This window comes from Podarcis melisellensis (genome assembly GCF_964234715.1).
Source record: "Podarcis melisellensis genome assembly, chromosome: 2".
Lineage (NCBI taxonomy): Eukaryota > Metazoa > Chordata > Lepidosauria > Squamata > Lacertidae > Podarcis > Podarcis melisellensis.
In genome coordinates this window covers 48,556,353-48,573,004 of record NC_138529.1, presented here as the reverse complement: position 1 = coordinate 48,573,004, position 16,652 = coordinate 48,556,353, and the positions used below count along the sequence as shown (strand labels likewise).

Below are 16,652 nucleotides of genomic sequence, written 5' to 3'. Positions count from 1 at the left end.
AAACAGGGCTGTCTTAAGCATATGCGGAACTGGGGTGCAAAGATCCGCCCAGCGGTCCTCCTCCCAGGTTGCCCAGTCCCAGGTGCACAGAAGGGCGGAGCCAGCTGGCCACCTCAGCGTCTTGCTGGCTCGGTCACCCCCGAACTCGTGGCGCAGAGCTGCCTGCAGCAGAAGAACCCACCGTGGTGCTCTGACTGACAGGTGGGCTTTTCCCCGGACTCAGCTCTCGGGCCCCGGACTCTCAGCTTGGCGCCCCTGAGAGCCTGGCGCTCAGGTGCCCCGCACCCCTAGCACCTATGGGTAAGATGGCCTTGCTCCTTGATATTGCTTAATTTCAAAAAGGAAGTTAGAACTTACAAATCAGCCTTAATTAATTGAGTGTTTTCTTTTTAAAAAACCACCTTTGTTCCACAGACAGAATCCTGTTTGAAGCTTGTGCGTTGGGCTGGAGTCATCCTCCTGACACCAGTGTCTTTACATCTCACCTGGATGGGACCAAGCCAAATGGTAGTGAGGTCAGGGCTAGGCAGATGCACTAGTAGTAATGTTGGATTGGCTCTACTGCTGTGTGTCCACACACCCTTGACCTTGCTGCCACTGTGCCCCGGCCTTGACTATGTAAGCTGCAGTAATACTAATGTGGGAAGGGCAGCTCTGCTGCTCTACAACAAATCCTATTGACAGCTACATATACTAGCTTATGTGGAAACAGTCACAATTCATCCAGACTCATTTCTCAATAGACAAGTACGGTTTTTTGCTATAAAAGATGCAACCGGAATTTCAAACCTTAATGAAATCATACAGGGGATTCAGAACCAATATGGTTAGTGACTATGGATGTAGTATCATTATAGGTGTGTGCAAGGAACCAGCCCATGACATATCAGTCCTCTTATCTACCACCACCACCATGCTGCTGTTTATGCCACCATTTGCCACCACTGTTGTGGGCTGGCCAAGTGGGAGTTTGGGTGCAAATGCAGTGATAAATCTGAGCAGGACAGGCTCCTTGCCACCATACTTGCCACCTGACATCCCTGCATGCAGGCCATAGCTGTATTTATGTGGGAGGAGGTCTGTACTTTTAAGCCCAGTCCCTGGCATTGTGTTTCACATGGTTGGCTCTACTATGTGTGCATAGCTCAGTTACATAGCTGCCCTTATTGTGCCCTTACACTTGAGCAGGAGCTTGTGCGCTGAGGTTGCTTAAAGAGGAATGAGGTGGGGAGTTCTAATCCAGTATGGTCCCTAAAGGCCAGGTTTCTACTTGCAGGGAGGTGTTTTGTTTTGTTTTTTGCTTTACATATGGGAGCTTTCAAAAGTTGACCCAGAAACTACAATTAATCCAGAATGCAGCAGCTAGACTGGTGACTGGGTGTGGTCACCAAGACCATATAATACCAGTCCTGAAAGACCTACATTGGCTCCCAGTACATTTCTGAGCACAATTCAAAGTGTTGGTGCTGACCTTTAAAGCCCTAAATGGCCTCTGCCTAGTATACGTGAAGGAGCATCTCCACCCCCATCGTTCAGCCCAGACACTGAGGTCCAGCACTGAGGGCCTTCTGGCTGTTCCCTCACTGCAAGAAGTGAGGTTGCAGGAAACCAGACAGAGGGCCTTCTTGGTGGTGGTGCCTGCCCTGTGGAACGCACCCCCCCATCAGACATCAAGGAAAGAAACAACTTTCTGACTTTTAGAAGACACCTGAAGGCAACCCTGTTTAGGGAAGTTTTTAATGTTTGTTTGTATTTTTAATCTTTTGTTGGAAGCTGCCCAGACAAACAAACAAACAAACAAACAAATAAATATTGTTATTATTATTTGATTTCCACCTCTGGCATGCTGAGGCTAGGGTGCTGTTGTCTCAAGATTAGCTTTAAGATCCTTGATACGGTCAATGGGAGACACGGTTGAGGGCAAAATGGTTGTTTCACATTGTTAGGCTACAATCCTAACCCCACTGACCAGAGAATAAGCCCTGTTCGATTCAGTAGGACTTACCTCTGAGCAAAGAAACAAAGGAAACTGCCTTGCACTGAGTCAGACCAAAGGCAAGAACAACAGTCAGAGCAACACTGCAAGTCTGTGTGTTTGTGGTGCAGTTCACTTCTCCTTTTCCTTTCATGCAGACATTTGTCCCTCCTTGAAAGTGAACTTTACCTCTCATCTGAAACATAACACAGATTTGATGTTTGGGGAGCCCTGTTGTTATTTGCGGAGCATGTAAAGACCATAGGCTGAGAGTCCCGACTGCAAGTTCCCCATTCTTCCTTATGACTCAGCCTGCCCTGAAGTCGAGAGAGCACAAATGGATGACAGAGACATTAAGTCTCATTACCCTTTTGGGCCTTGACTTATACTGAGACTACCCAGTAACAAGAGTGTAGGCTGTGGTCACTTGCGTCCCATTGGATGCTCAGCTTAGAAGTGTTAGGTGGCTGGTACATTTCTCGCTCGGCTTTTTCCATGAAGTTTACAACCTGGTTTTTAAAAACTTTTTGAAGGACCTGGTATTCTTCTGAGGTTTGTCACTTTCCCGATACCAGGGCTGGGGAATTTGTGGCCCTCCAGATGTTGCTGGACTACAGCTACCAGCATTTGAGTATTGAGGATGATGGGAGTTCAACCACATTTGAAGGGCTGTAGGTTCCCCACCCCGGCATGGTTCCAGTTCTAGGTGTGTTGCTTTGGCCCAGAGAGCACCAGTGTACCACTGGTTTTATTTGCATCTTCTGAAATGCCAAGGACCATCAAGGTTTACTACCTTGAGAACAGTGTTGGGCAAGGGTCAGCAAACTTTTTCAACAGGGGGCCAGTCCACTGTTCCTCAGACCTTGTGGGGGGCTGGACTATATTTTGAATGGGGGGAATGAACAAATTCCTATGCCCCACAGATAACCCAGAGGTGCATTTTAAATAAAAGGACACATTCTACTCATATAAAAACACGCTGATTCCCAGACCATCCGCGGGCCAGATTTAGAAGGCGACTGGGTCAGATCCAGCCCCTGGGCCTTAGTTTGCTTACCCATGGTGTTGGGAAACCTCTGGCCCTTCAGATGTTCTTGGATTTCAACTATTGCCCTCATCAGCATTACCAGTCGGCAGAAGTGATAGTTCAAGAACATCTGGAGGGCAGTCGGTTCCCAATTCCTGCTCTAGTTGGGGGGGGGTTGCCTCTTGTGAAACATGGGAAGGGAATTCAATGTAGTTCTATAGTAAGTGTTCTGTCAGTGCACGTTTTTCAGCTTGTCAGATGTTATGATTCCCCCCTCTTTTCTACCTGTGCGCTGTTCTGGGGAGTTCTCCCAACCCCAAGTGCCAATTTCAGGGAGAAAGCCCCATTGCGCTGGCAGAAGTCTTTGCATGGGCTTATGCTAGTGGGACTAGTTAGTGGACTCCCATGCATGATAATTAATATTGGGAAAGTTGCCCAGACGAACAAAGCACACCTACTGATGTGGGTGGCATGAAGAAGAGTAGCAACAAATATCCATGACTGAAAAAACAGGAAGGGGTGAGAGATATAGTGCCAAAAATTCACAGGGAAATAAAATCAGATCTTTATGACCTGTTTGCCACATAAGGTCCCCATCTGGAGCCACCCTTCATAATAGAGTCATATTTTCGTATGCTCTTTTGCCTTACCTATCATTTTAGTTTCTTCTCTCATCCTTCATTCTGACTTAAAAGAGCTATTACTAGTCAGCAAAACTAGTCAGTACGTTTCCGAGCACAATTCAAAGTGTTGGTGCTGACCTTTAAAGCCCTAAATGGCCTCGGTCCTGTATACCTGAAGGAGCGTCTCCAGCCCCCCACAAACTGAGATCCAGCGCCGAGGGCCTTCTGGTGGTTCCCTCATTGCAAGAAGTGAGGTTACAGGGAACCAGACAGAGGGCCTTCTTGGTAGTGGCGCCCACCCTGTGGAACACCCTCCCTTCAGATGTGAAGGAAATAAGCAGCTATATTTAAAAGACATCTTGAAGGCAGCCCTGTTCAGGGAAGTTTTTAATATTTAATGCTGTACTGTTTTTAACATTTGATTGGGAGCCATCCAAAGTGGCTGGGGAAATTCAGCCAGATGGGCGGGGTATAAATAATAAATTATTATATTATTATTATTTTCAATTAGCGCAGACAATAAATAATGAAAACCAAAAGCTACATATGTTATAATCTGAAGGGCTTCATCAAAGATTCCTCAGATAAACACTGTCTGCATATTTCAATGAAATTTCAAAAAGATGATAGCCATCACTTATCAAGATCAGCGAGTTCTATATAGCGATTCCAGACCCCCCAAGTATCCCTATTTTCCTTTATATATATATAATTTTTATTAAATTTTACTTCAGATTAAACATCTTTTATTATATGAAACATTCATTGACTTCCCTCCTTCCCCTTCCAAGGTTTGTTTGACTTGCTGCATATTTTAATATATCCATCTAATTCAATTTACCTTTCTTACATTACTTCAAAATATGTTATACTGTTAAATTACTTTAATACTGCCAGCGTTTTTAAGTGTGCACAATTATTTTCAATATATTCAATGAAAGATTTCCACGCCTCTTTAAATGCCTGTTCTTCTTGTTCTCTTATTCTACTTGTTAGACCTGCTAACTCTGCATATTCTGTCATCTTAAATTGCCAATCCTCCTTACTAGGGACCTCTCTCACTTTCCATTTTTGGGCTAACAAAATCTGAACTGCTGTTGTTACATACATAAATAATTTTTTTTCTGATTCCTGGGAACATCTGTCTGAACAATTCCTAGCAGAAATGCCTCTGGTTTGGGGGAAAAAGTTATTTCAAACATTTTTTTCATCTCATTATATATCATTTCCCAATATTCTTTAACTGCTTTGCATGTCCACCACATGTGAAAAAAGGTTCCTTCTATTTCTTTACATTTCCAGCACAAGTCCAATTCCATATTATACATCTTAGCCAATCTACTCGGAGTTCAATACCGTCTATGAATCATTTTCATATCGTTCTGCTTCAGTGTGTAGCATGCAGTGAATTTCAAATCATTTTTCCAAAGTTTCTCCCAGAGGTTTAATTCTATAGTGTATCACATATCCATTGCTCAGCGAGTCATTGATGCTTTAACCATCTCATTGTTTGTTTCCCATTCCAATAATAATTTGTACATTTTGGACAATCGTTTTTCCTTATTCAGTAATAGCTCTTTTCAAACTGTGAGCCTTGGTCCAAAAAAACCATTTTTCTTTTCTAGTTTGAACATATCATATAGTTGATGGTGCTATAGCCAATCAGTAACTTGATTCCTTACTTCTGCCATTGGTTTCAATCTGGTTAGCTCCTTGTAAAGTCCAGCAAATCCCTATAGGTCACCAAACCTCTATCCGCCCTGGGACCCCCAGGTATAGGGCAGTATATAAATTATTATTATTATTATCTTAATTTTAATTGCTTTGATTGGCGATAACCATAGGGGTGTTTTTCTTTTTAACAATTTTTAATGTTTCTCCCAGACTCTATACAATTTTCTCCTAATGACATGGGTTCACGAAATTTTTATATATTTTAGCTTTCCCATACCAAAGACATGCATGCCGGACAAACTTCATATTGTAGTCTTCCAGATCTAAAATGTGTGCATCCTCCAATAAAATCCGTTCCCTTAACCAACACAAACAAACCACTTCATAGTACAATTGTAGGTCTGGCAGGGCAAAACCACCTCTTTCTTTTGTATCAGTCAAAATTTTATATTTAATTTGTGTCAGCTTTCCCCCCTGCCAGACAAATTTAGATATATCCCTATTTTCCAGGGGCATCCCTGATTCTGATTCTATCCCGGAATGTCCCGCTTTTCCTTAAGACATCCCCATTTTCATCAGAGGAATGTTGGAGGTATGGTAGGATATCCCTATTTTCACTGGAGAAATGTTGGGGGGGGGGTCTGGAGTTATCTGACCCTGGAGCCATCTGAAGGCAAACCTGTAAAGGGAAGATTTTATTTAATGTTTAATTATTATTTTTTATATGTTGAAAGCTGCCCAAAGTGGCTGGGGCAACCCAGTAAGATGTGTAGGGTATAAATACTAAAATTGTCATTATAGAATGGGATGTCCATATTTTCATTGGAGAAATGTTGGAGGGTATGCAATTTAAGGTAGACCCACTAAAATGAATGGACATGACTAACTTAGAACCATTAATTTCAATAGGTCTCCTCTGAGCATAACTTAGTTCAGGCACCCCCAAACTCAGCCATCCAGATGTTTTGGGACTACAACTCCCATCATCCCTAGGTAACAGGACCAGTGGTCAGGGATGATGGGAATTGTAGTCCCAAAACATATGGAGGGCTGAGTTTGGGGGTGTCCGAGTTAGATACAACCCAGTGTTGTAGATGATAGGCATAGAATCCTTAGCACAACTTGGTTTTGTGCAACACTGAGCAGGCAAGTTTGTGCTTTGTGATTCTGTGGTTGGAGTATTGAAACTTGTAAATGCCTCCAGAGGAAGTATTACAATGTGTATGAAACTTTGTGTCTTGTTCTATGGTGTTCCTGTTTTGTTCTGTATAAGGAGAGCTTCCTTTTTTGCTACTTGCATCCCCCCCCCCCGCTAATTATGCAAATTTAACAGTGGAGATGTTTTTGATGGAAGGAACCAGTCTAGATAACCAGATGTCTCGTCTCAGGCAGTGAAACTTGGCCTTGACTGGAAGTTCCACAATATTACTTTTCCAACGAACATTTTAAGGCAGTTATGGACAGAAAGAAACCAAAAACCCAATTAGGACTCCTCATTTCTATGTGACAATAGTTGACAATAGTTGCTTGTCAACCAGCTTTAAGAATATTACCTCAGATTAATTCATCCATATCATGACAGTCACTTTAAAACTGGATGTACAAACCTGAAACATATATTCTTGCATAAAATACATATTTCTGACCCACTCTGCAGGGCTTTTTACTAGCTATACTCATGTTTGAGGACATATCATGTGTTGTCATTGCTGTTATAAGGATCTTGTTTTTCTAATGTGAAGGAAACCATGAAGCTGAAAAACTCCATTCTGACCTCATCAGGCCAATACACTATAAGAATTTGGATTTAGTATGACATGGAAATATATGAGAGTTTAAAGAAGCTAAATAAGAAGTCTGTCTTTTACAGTTCCCTGAACTAGCAAACTAAACACTTTCAGATTCCATTTTCTGCCAGTAAAATGTCAGCACAGGGTTACCAAATTTTCTTTTTTTACCAGACTGTGCAACAGTGTGATTTACAGATGTTCATGGATGTCTGTGCTATGAAAAGCCTCACTTGATTATTTCTGCTTATCAAACTGTTTTCCATGACAGCAGTTAATTTAGTTACACAGAATCCTATTGCTTTAGTAGTCATCCAAAAATTAGAATTAGGCTTCAGAGGCAGCAACTTTTAAATGCCAGGTGATTAAGAGTGTGAAAAATGAAATGAAATTTAGTAACAGAAAGTGATCTTTTAATTTGTAATTAAGTTGAAAGTTTTGAAATGCTGTAAATCCAGTGAAATAAACAATGAAGTAAGTAATCATGATGATTGCAGCCTGGGAATATACCCTTTAGCTCTGCCATGAGGTATGCAAAATTCATACTAATTTATCAAACGAATGAAAAATGTTCACCCCAGTACTAAACACATTATATGAATTCATGCCATTGATTTGAATGTGGCAAGCCATCTAAACTCTGACCATATTTAGAATTGAGTTCTGGTGATTTCAAGGAGATTCAAATATGGTTAAAGAGCAGCCTGTATGTGTTGATCTAACACATACTATTATCTAAAGTGGTGTTAAGACTTGCAGATACAAGAGAAACATTGTGCCTATTTCAAGGCACAGCCCTTTTTCTAAACATAGCATAGGGTGGCTTCTTCCAAGATTGTGCAACTTTTGTCAGAAGAAAACTGTGAGGTAAGGCTTGCTCACTGGCTTGCCTCACTACACCTGTGCTAGGAGGGTTGGCATGGCAACTAGAACAGCTGCACTCTATGTGGCTTGAGGCCTCTTCGCAGTCCCACACAAGGTTAATGCTAGGCTGCTACTGCACCTAACTCACATCTTCTCCTGCTTGTTTCCTTGGGACTGCTTCTCTGAACTTTATGCCCCTGAATAGACAATTTGGACTGGCTAGGTTTAGGGAATTTGACCTCTGGCCTGTCTCCACCACATTCATAATCGGTTATGGGACTCATTCCTGAAGAGTGTAGGATCCAGCTTTGTTCCTGACAATATGTGGTGGTGCAGTAAGGACTGGAAGAACTCTGAATGTGAAGAAGGCATGTTGCTTCCAGCTGGGCAGTTAAATCTAATACATTATCAGTCATCCTAAATATCATCCCTGAAAATGTTTAAAAATAGGAGTGCCATGCTGGCAGTGGTGAGGCCCATTTCACAGATGAGTCCTTCCTATAAGTTGCTAGTTTCTTCATACCTCAAAGAACGCCACTGCATGCAAAAATACACCAGAGGTGTGGCTGAGCTGGAATTTTACGCTTCAAAGGAAGCTTGAAAGAATTGGCCTGCGGTGACAAGGTTACAACAGGTAAGAGAGATTTGATTGTTATCACCAGCAGTTTAGGGTACCATTTTTGGCATAGGGAGAAAGGGGTACCAAGAGATTCCAGAAACATGGAGTGAGGAGCTGACAGACATGGCAGGTTCAAAATAAATAAAAAACCTCAGAATATTTTGGAAACATTTAGTGTAGTTAGCTTTTAGTACCTCATGATAACTAGGGATGCAGGTCCTGCCAAGGAATAAACACGTATGGTCTAAACAGGCAGACAATGATACTTTCTCTCCTCTCCTCCCTAGTGTTCCTAGAGGCAGGGCTGCTCATGACATCTTACTGAGGTAAAGGACAAGATGGGGCCTCCTCACATTCTGTGTAGTAAAGCTTACTGGACTAGCAGTTGAATCTTACTTCAACCTCAATCTAACATGTTGTGTTTTTAAAACTGTTTCATGGTATGTTTGTAAATTGCCTTGAGAAGTACGTAAAATGTGAGTGAATGATTAATTAGTTGATTGATAATACCCCTCTGCCCTCTAACAGAGGGCGATGGTGGGGGGCTCTTGAGCAATATCTGGGGGGCTGCCACTGCTAACCGAGGTAGGGCAGGCCTGTGCTTTGGTCAGAATGAGATCTGTGTATAGCAGCAGGCAAAGTAAGTCATTTCATCAAAAGGCTAAAGGTCAATCTTTTGAACCCTTGTCAACATGCAGGGGCTGATTTTTGCCAGCTTTGTCAAAGGACTGTGTGAAATGGTGGCTGGTAGGTGTGTGCTGAACTCAGGCCGGATTGGTTTTTTGGAACTGATTACAGCTGCTCCTATGAAGTGCAATCAGCCTTGCTTGCAAATAATAGACCCTCTTGGCTAAGCTCAGGTTGTGCGTGCCTTCCAGCAGTGGTAGTCGCACTGCTTCATCTCTGTCTGCTGTAACATAATTCATAACAGAATTCTCTGAAGCAGTAGCCACATTTGGATGCTCTGTTTGTGCGTGAAACCTACAGATGGTCCATAAGAGGTCTGGAGGGTGGCAACGTGAGAACAGGCCTTTTCTGAGTGAGTTTCCCATTTGTGAAATGCTGGTGCCATTATTATACGCCTTTAGCCACCAGGCAAAAATGTTCCTCTTCAACCGGGCCTGTGGCTGATTATAATTTGATAGCGTTTTAAATGTGTTATGGGGGGATTATTGGTTCGTTTTTGCTCTTGTTTTTAATATGTATTTTGTGTTTTTATTTTGAATTTTTATTCTGAGAATCACCCTGAGCTCCTTGGATGAAGGGTGGTATACAAATTTAATAAATAAATTAAAATAATTGAACATACAGGTAGTGGAGCAGCTGAAGGCACATCTGGATTGTCTGCAGTAGTAGAGTTCTGACCTCAGAAATGTTCACTTGGTGTTGCTTTTGTGAACTCAATCCTGCCCTGTTCACTTGCACTTTTTAATGGCACATCCTACTCTTTTGCTTTGGTTTTACTGGATTTGATGTTTGATTTTTATTTTATTTTTAGCAATACTGTGTTTTACTGTTCTACCTTAGCTGTGCTGTTGCCTGTGGCTTTATTTTATTAAGTGATGTTTTAGGTTAAATGAATCTGTAAATAGCCATAAGGGCTCCTCAAGTGCAAACATGTAAATAAATATATTGGTTCTTAGCTGAGCTCATTTCAGTTGAGCTTCTGACTTAGCTATGGAATTCAGATGTCTCTAACAAGGAATGAAGAGCCTTTGTAGCTCTCTAGATGTTATTGAACTCCAACTCGCATTAGCCCCAGACAGAATGGTCATAGGCCAGGAATGATGGAGCAACATCTGGAGGACCACAGGTTCTCCATTCCCCCTGTAGTAGCTTTATAATGCAATCCTGTACATGTCTACTCAGAAGTAAGTCCCACTAAGCTCAGTGAGGCTTATACTTGGGTATGTAGGCATAAGATTTCAGATTTAGTTTCTTGCCCCTAGATGGGCCTTTGTTCTAGCAACTCAGATCACGCGTCCTCCTGAAAATAAGGAATTATATTTGTTGAGGGCAGAATCCAGATTTTCCTCTTGCTCCCCACCAATAATGTCTCAAAGCTGCCCTCTGTAGGTTTTATTCTAGTTCTATCTTGCACATTCGCAAATATACCAGGGGTTCTCACTGGGAAATTGAAGTGAATCCTTCCCCTCTTTTCTTTATCTAGAATGTGAGAAAAAATATCTATTCCTAATCTATTCTATTACATAAAATGGGCTTAGACAGACCTGGGCATTGTTGTCAACACACCATAAGCAAAAAGGCGTGTCATTGAAGGAAGTTTAATAAAGATCAATGGAATTAAACATCATTCAAGGAGATTGCATGTACTTCCAGTAGTGCAAAAATGTTCCTGCAGTGGAGATGACAGTTTCCATTTCCTGTGGCAGGAAAGTGGAAACCTTTGAACACATAACTTGGGGTTGGCCAAGAAAACTCCCCATTGGTTCATTACAACATCCCGCATATTGCAATAAGTGAAATCACATTCTCCATATAAATCTATTATGTCACGCAGAGAGAAGAGCGCCCAAGGCTTTCTCACATGACCCATTACAATAATTACTCATTTGTTTGATTGGATTGGAGTCAGTTGTCTTCCTGTAAGGAAGCACTTTTATTTCAGGGAAATTTAATCCACTGTTCCGAATTCACAATATATATGGTTGTGCAGAAATGTCCCTCTAAAACCTGATGACATTCTTCGCAGGATGTGAAATGAATGTGGTGGACTGAAGCTCATCAGTGGTGGCAATATTCCTGGGGCAATTATTTTCCTTTTCTTTAAGTGCAAGATACCGGCATGGAGGCAGGAAGTATTTCTTATTCCTTTCTTCAAATTTAATTGGCTTTGTGGTGTCAATCATTAAGCTAAATCAGAGTGAGGGCAATACTTCCTGTCATCACTCTGGCATCTTGTGGGTGAAAGAAAAATGTACCTAGCAGCAGTAGGGAGTGTAATCTCTCCTGTGTCAGGTAAATGAAGAGGATGGGGAAGTGAAAGATGTGAAGGTTAGCGAGTTTATGAAACCACCTATCCCCAATTTCTCCTTTGAGCTAAAAATAAAAATAAAAATAGGAGGCATTCCTTCAGATAGCGTCGTGGTCCCTGGTCAGTTAGGTCAAGCAAACTGGAAGGTGAAATTTGCAAAATACAGGTGCTATATGTTCCTTGCAGCTCCACTTAAAACTCTCAACATGGCGTTTTTGTACAATCTGAAGCTCCTGAATACTTCTTAAAGCAGCCCCATACAGCAGTCTAACCTGGATGTTCTAAAAGCATAGATGACAGTGATCAGATCAGCTCTTGTAAAAAATAATAATTTTAAAAAAGGATACAAGTGGTTAACCACCTAAACTGATAAAGGGCACTCTTGACCACCTCTGTGACCTGAGCCTCCAGAAGTAGTCCAAAACTGTGAGCCTGCGCTTTTGGGGGAAATGCAACCTCTTTAAAGGAAAGTTAAACCCCTAAGCCTGGATCAATTCCATCACCAGCCAGCAGTACTTGCCTGGGGTGTGTGTTTGTGTTTTACATGAATAGATGTGGCACCCAGCTATAGAAAATGCTTTCTCTTGGCAACAGGCAAGCACTAATATTGACTCATTTCTGACACAGCTGAAAACCTTCACCTTCCAGGCCTTTGGGAATAGAGGATGAAATATGTAGTATCTGAGGCTACCTTGCTTGTCTTGGGAAGGGACAGATGAAGTGAATTGTATATTGTCATACTGTTTTTAAGGTTGACCTGCCCATGGATTGCTTGCCAATAAAGGTTGGGATAGCCATTTTAGAAAGAAAAATAAATAAATGGCTGTATTATATTCAGTTATACCATTGGTGTAGTGGTTAGGGTCTTGAACTAGGACATGGGAGACCTGGGTTCAAAGCCCCACTCAGTGGAAAAACTTGGGTGAGTCATTGTCTTTCAGCCTAATCCTACCTCACCAGAACGTTGTGAAGAAACAGTGGGGAGGAGGAGAACCATGTAAATCACTTTGAGCTCCTTGGAGGAAAGGTGGGCTAGGAATGCAGTACCAAATAAAATCTGGACTAGTTTTGTTCACTCAGAGGTAAAGGGACCCCTGACCATTAGGTCCAGTCGTGGCCGACTCTGGGGTTGCGGCACTCATCTCGCTTTATTGGCTGAGGGAGCCGGCGTACAGCTTCCGGGCAGTAGTTTTCCATTATTTCTGAGGAGGTGCCAGCATTTGAACCTGAGACCTTCTGCAAGCAGGTTGTGATGCAGTGAGCTAAGGGAGACAACTCTTGTCAAACATTGTCCAGTTCCCCATGACCTTACCTAACCTTACCTAATGAGGTCAAGATGTGCATGGATCCAAGGAGCAAGTCTGAGAGCCCCCTCCAAATACAGTGGTACCTCGGGTTAAGTACTTAATTCGTTCCGGAGGTCCGTACTTAACCTGAAGCACCACTTTAGCTAAATGGGGCCTCCCTCTGCTGCCACGCCGCCGGAGCACAAATTCTGTTCTCAACCTGAAGCAAAGTTCTTAACCTGAAGCACTATTTTTGGGTTAGCGGAGTCTGTAACCTGAAGCGTATGTAACCTGAAGGGTATGTAACCTGAGGTATCACTGTATTTTGTCCTTATCGTCAGGCTGAACAAACTGAAAAGTATCCATTTAAACCTGATGACGTAAGTGATGTTGTTAAGGTGCCTTCATGCCTGCTCCTTTCTTGCAGACTAGGTATACTAGTTCCTCTCTCATCTACCCTTGGAGGATGGCCTGATGTACATTCCAGGTATTCTGACAAGGAGAAGCCTAGTTTCCCATCAGAGCTCATTATCAATGACTCTGATGTATCTGGAATGTAGTTGTGTGAGTGTTGCAAAACTGATGAGACACAATGCAATTAGCATGTCCCAAGCAACTGTTCCATTATGTGGCTAACACTCAGCCTGCAAAATGGGGAAACACTCAGAAGCTGGAAATGCCTTCTGTTAAGGCAAAGCATAAAGAGTATGACAAGGCTGTATATTGTCTCCCTGTTTATTTAACTTATATGCAGAATTCATCATGCGAAAGGCTGGGCTGGATGAATCCCAAGCCGGAATTAAGATTGCCGGAAGAAATATCAACAACCTCAGATATGCAGATGATACAACCTTGATGGCAGAAAGTGAGGAGGAATTAAAGAACCTTTTAATGAGGGTGAAAGAGGAGAGCACAAAATATGGTTTGAAGCTCAACATAAAAAAACGAAGATCATGGCCAGTGGTCCCATCACCTCCTGGCAAATAGAAGGGGAAGAAATGGAGGCAGTGAGAGATTTTACTTTCTTGGGTTCCATGACCACTGCAGATGGTGACAGCAGCCACGAAATTAAAAGACGCCTGCTTCTTGGGAGAAAAGCAATGACAAACCTAGACAGCATCTTAAAAAGCAGAGACATCACCTTGCCAACAAAGGTCCGTATAGTTAAAGCTATGGTTTTCCCAGTAGTGATGTAAGGAAGTGAGAGCTGGACCATAAAGAAGGCTGATTGCCGAAGAATTGATGCTTTTGAATTATAGTGCTGGAGGAGCCTCTTGAGAGTCCCATGGACTGCAAGAAGATCAAACCTATCCATTCTTAAGGAAATCAGCCCTGAGTGCTCACTGGAAGGACACATCGTGAAGCTGAGGCTCCAATACTTTGGCCACCTTATGAGAAGAGAAGACTCCCTGGAAAAGACCCTGATGTTGGGAAAGATTGAGGGCACAAGGAGAAGGGGACGACAGAGGACGAGGTGGTTGGACAGTGTTCTCGAGGCTACCAGCATGAGCTTGACCAAACTGCGGGAGGCGGTGGAGGACAGGGGTGCCTGGCGTGCTCTGGTCCATTGGGTCACAAAGAGTTGGACATAACTAAACAACAACAACAACAAAGGCAAAGGCAAAGCATAAAAAGAAGTCCCTGGTCAGATCTATGCAATGACAAGTTTCTGGGCTTTACCTGGACTTTAGAATGACTGCTTACTTCTGGTTTGTGGGTTAGCCTTTTTTAAAAATAAAAACAAGGGTGAGGCAGCAGCAGCAGCACCACAACTACCTTCCTTGTGCAGCAATTCTATTCCTTTAGCAGGAAGAATTCAAGTTTCCTAGCACCCAGTGATGAACTGAAAACATGTCATTTGCTTTGAACTATAATTTACTGGAAAGTTCAAAATGCAATAGGAGCACACTTTGTTTGGTACACTCTTTACTCTCTGCATGGTAATGCCTTGAAATATATCAAAAACAATATGTGCAGTGTTCCCCATTTCTTTTAAGACTGTATAGCGGCTGAGAGCACTATTAACAGCAGAAACAAAACTCTGAACCAGTAAGTGATTTGTGTGCAATCATTATTTTGAAAATATAAAAAGTGTAACATCTTCATATGGCAAAACTGCACTGATAGCAGGCAACAATGACTGATACAGAGTGATCTGGTGTTGTATTCCCCCACCTCCATAACCAAGGTGATAGTTTTGGATTTTATTTTTGTTTCTGCATGGTATATAGTACAGAAATGTGATGATGATAGGATGTGCATCATGAACCTTCCCTTAGATAAACTTCCTTCTAGTGCAACATAGCAAGTAGAAACCACCATCGTCTTCCAACCCAGCACTTATGTGCATGCCTAGACAGTATCAGGGAGGTGGTAGGGGTGTTGAAAAATAAGGAGGTGGGAACAAGAAGATGACTCTCAATGACAAAATTAGGTCAATGAGGACACACAGCCAATGAGGACACGCAGGAACTGATTCAAGCTGTTCTGCAACATCTAATATTCAGATGTGTGGAGTACAGGTCCAAGTCCGAACAAGGAAACTGTGTATTTGCATGAGACAGGAGAATGAGGATGAGCTCAGTGTCTGGTGACTGAATTCCCAACTTCCCATTGAACTCCAAAGGCAAACACCTGGCTTCTCTACTACCATTTGTTTGGGGGAGGGCACAGCTATGCTGAAGTCCCATATTTCTCCATTGTTTTCTATAGACAGCTCTCAATTCCAGTATGGCAATGATGGATTTATGCATGGTGCTGGCAGGTTCGCCACACTGGGCACAGAGCTGAGGGGGCACCCTGAAACCTACCTATGGATGAGGCATTATTGCGGTCATAGCTGGTGCAGCTCCAGTCATTACTTAGTCCTCTTCCCCTTCTCTTGGGGTTGCTGCTGCATGCAGGACACTCACTTTCCCAGACCGGACACAAGTTGTGCTCAGGGAGGACTAAAGGAAGTTGAAGGAATTGGAGTTGTGACTTACTACCTCTATAAATCCTGTAGAAGTTGCTTGCTCTGGCTCTAACAGCTTGATGCGGGAATTGGGGTTGAGAGAACCCTACTGTGGTTATAAAACCTCCTCTCCTTGCTACAAAGTACCGGTAAAGGTAAAGGTAAAGGTACCCCTGCCCGTATGGGCCAGTCTTGACAGACTCTGGGGTTGTGCGCCCATCTCACTTAAGAGGCCAGGGGCCAGCGCTGTCCGGAGACACTTCCGGGTCACATGGCCAGTGTGACATCGCTGCTCTGGCGAGCCAGAGCTGCACACGGAAACGCCGTTTACCTTCCCGCTGGTAAGCGGTCCCTATTTATCTACTTGCACCTGGAGGTGCTTTCGAACTGCTAGGTTGGCAGGCGCTGGGACCGAGCAGCGGGAGCGCACCCCGCCGCAGGGATTCGAACCGCCGACCTTTCGATCGGCAAGTCCTAGGCGCTGAGGCTTTAACCCACAGCGCCACCTGTGTCCCACACAAAGTACCGGTACCTACCAATAAATCAAGGCTTGAACAGTGAGAAAAGAATACTTCTTAAGGCTACTGTAAGAAAAAAAAATGTGAGGGTACCTTCTGACTCTGGTGGAAGAGTGTTCCACAGCATGAGACCAATGACACCAAGTGCCTAACTTCTGGTTGACATGGGGGACAACTAGCAGCACTCCTCTACATGATCTCAGAGATTGAGCTGGGCTATAAGGACTCAACAGCAGAACCCTGAATTTGGTCTAGTAGCATATGGGTAGCCAGTGCATATATTTTAGCAGAGGTGTTGCATGCTGTTGGCACTCTGCCCTCACCAGCTGTC

The 16,652-nt window shown here is 43.0% G+C and overlaps 1 protein-coding gene across 1 annotated transcript in view; it reads right to left on the bottom strand.

Moving 5' to 3' along the window:
• LOC309363116 (interleukin-12 subunit beta-like) overlaps positions 1–8,851 on the bottom strand; it is a 28,932-nt gene extending 20,081 nt beyond the window's left edge. Inside the window, exon 1 of the mRNA XM_081899197.1 lies at positions 8,764–8,851. The gene's annotated coding sequence lies outside the window, so the exon portion shown is untranslated. The remainder of the gene's footprint in view (positions 1–8,763) is intronic.
• Between the last annotated feature and the right edge of the window lie 7,801 nt (positions 8,852–16,652).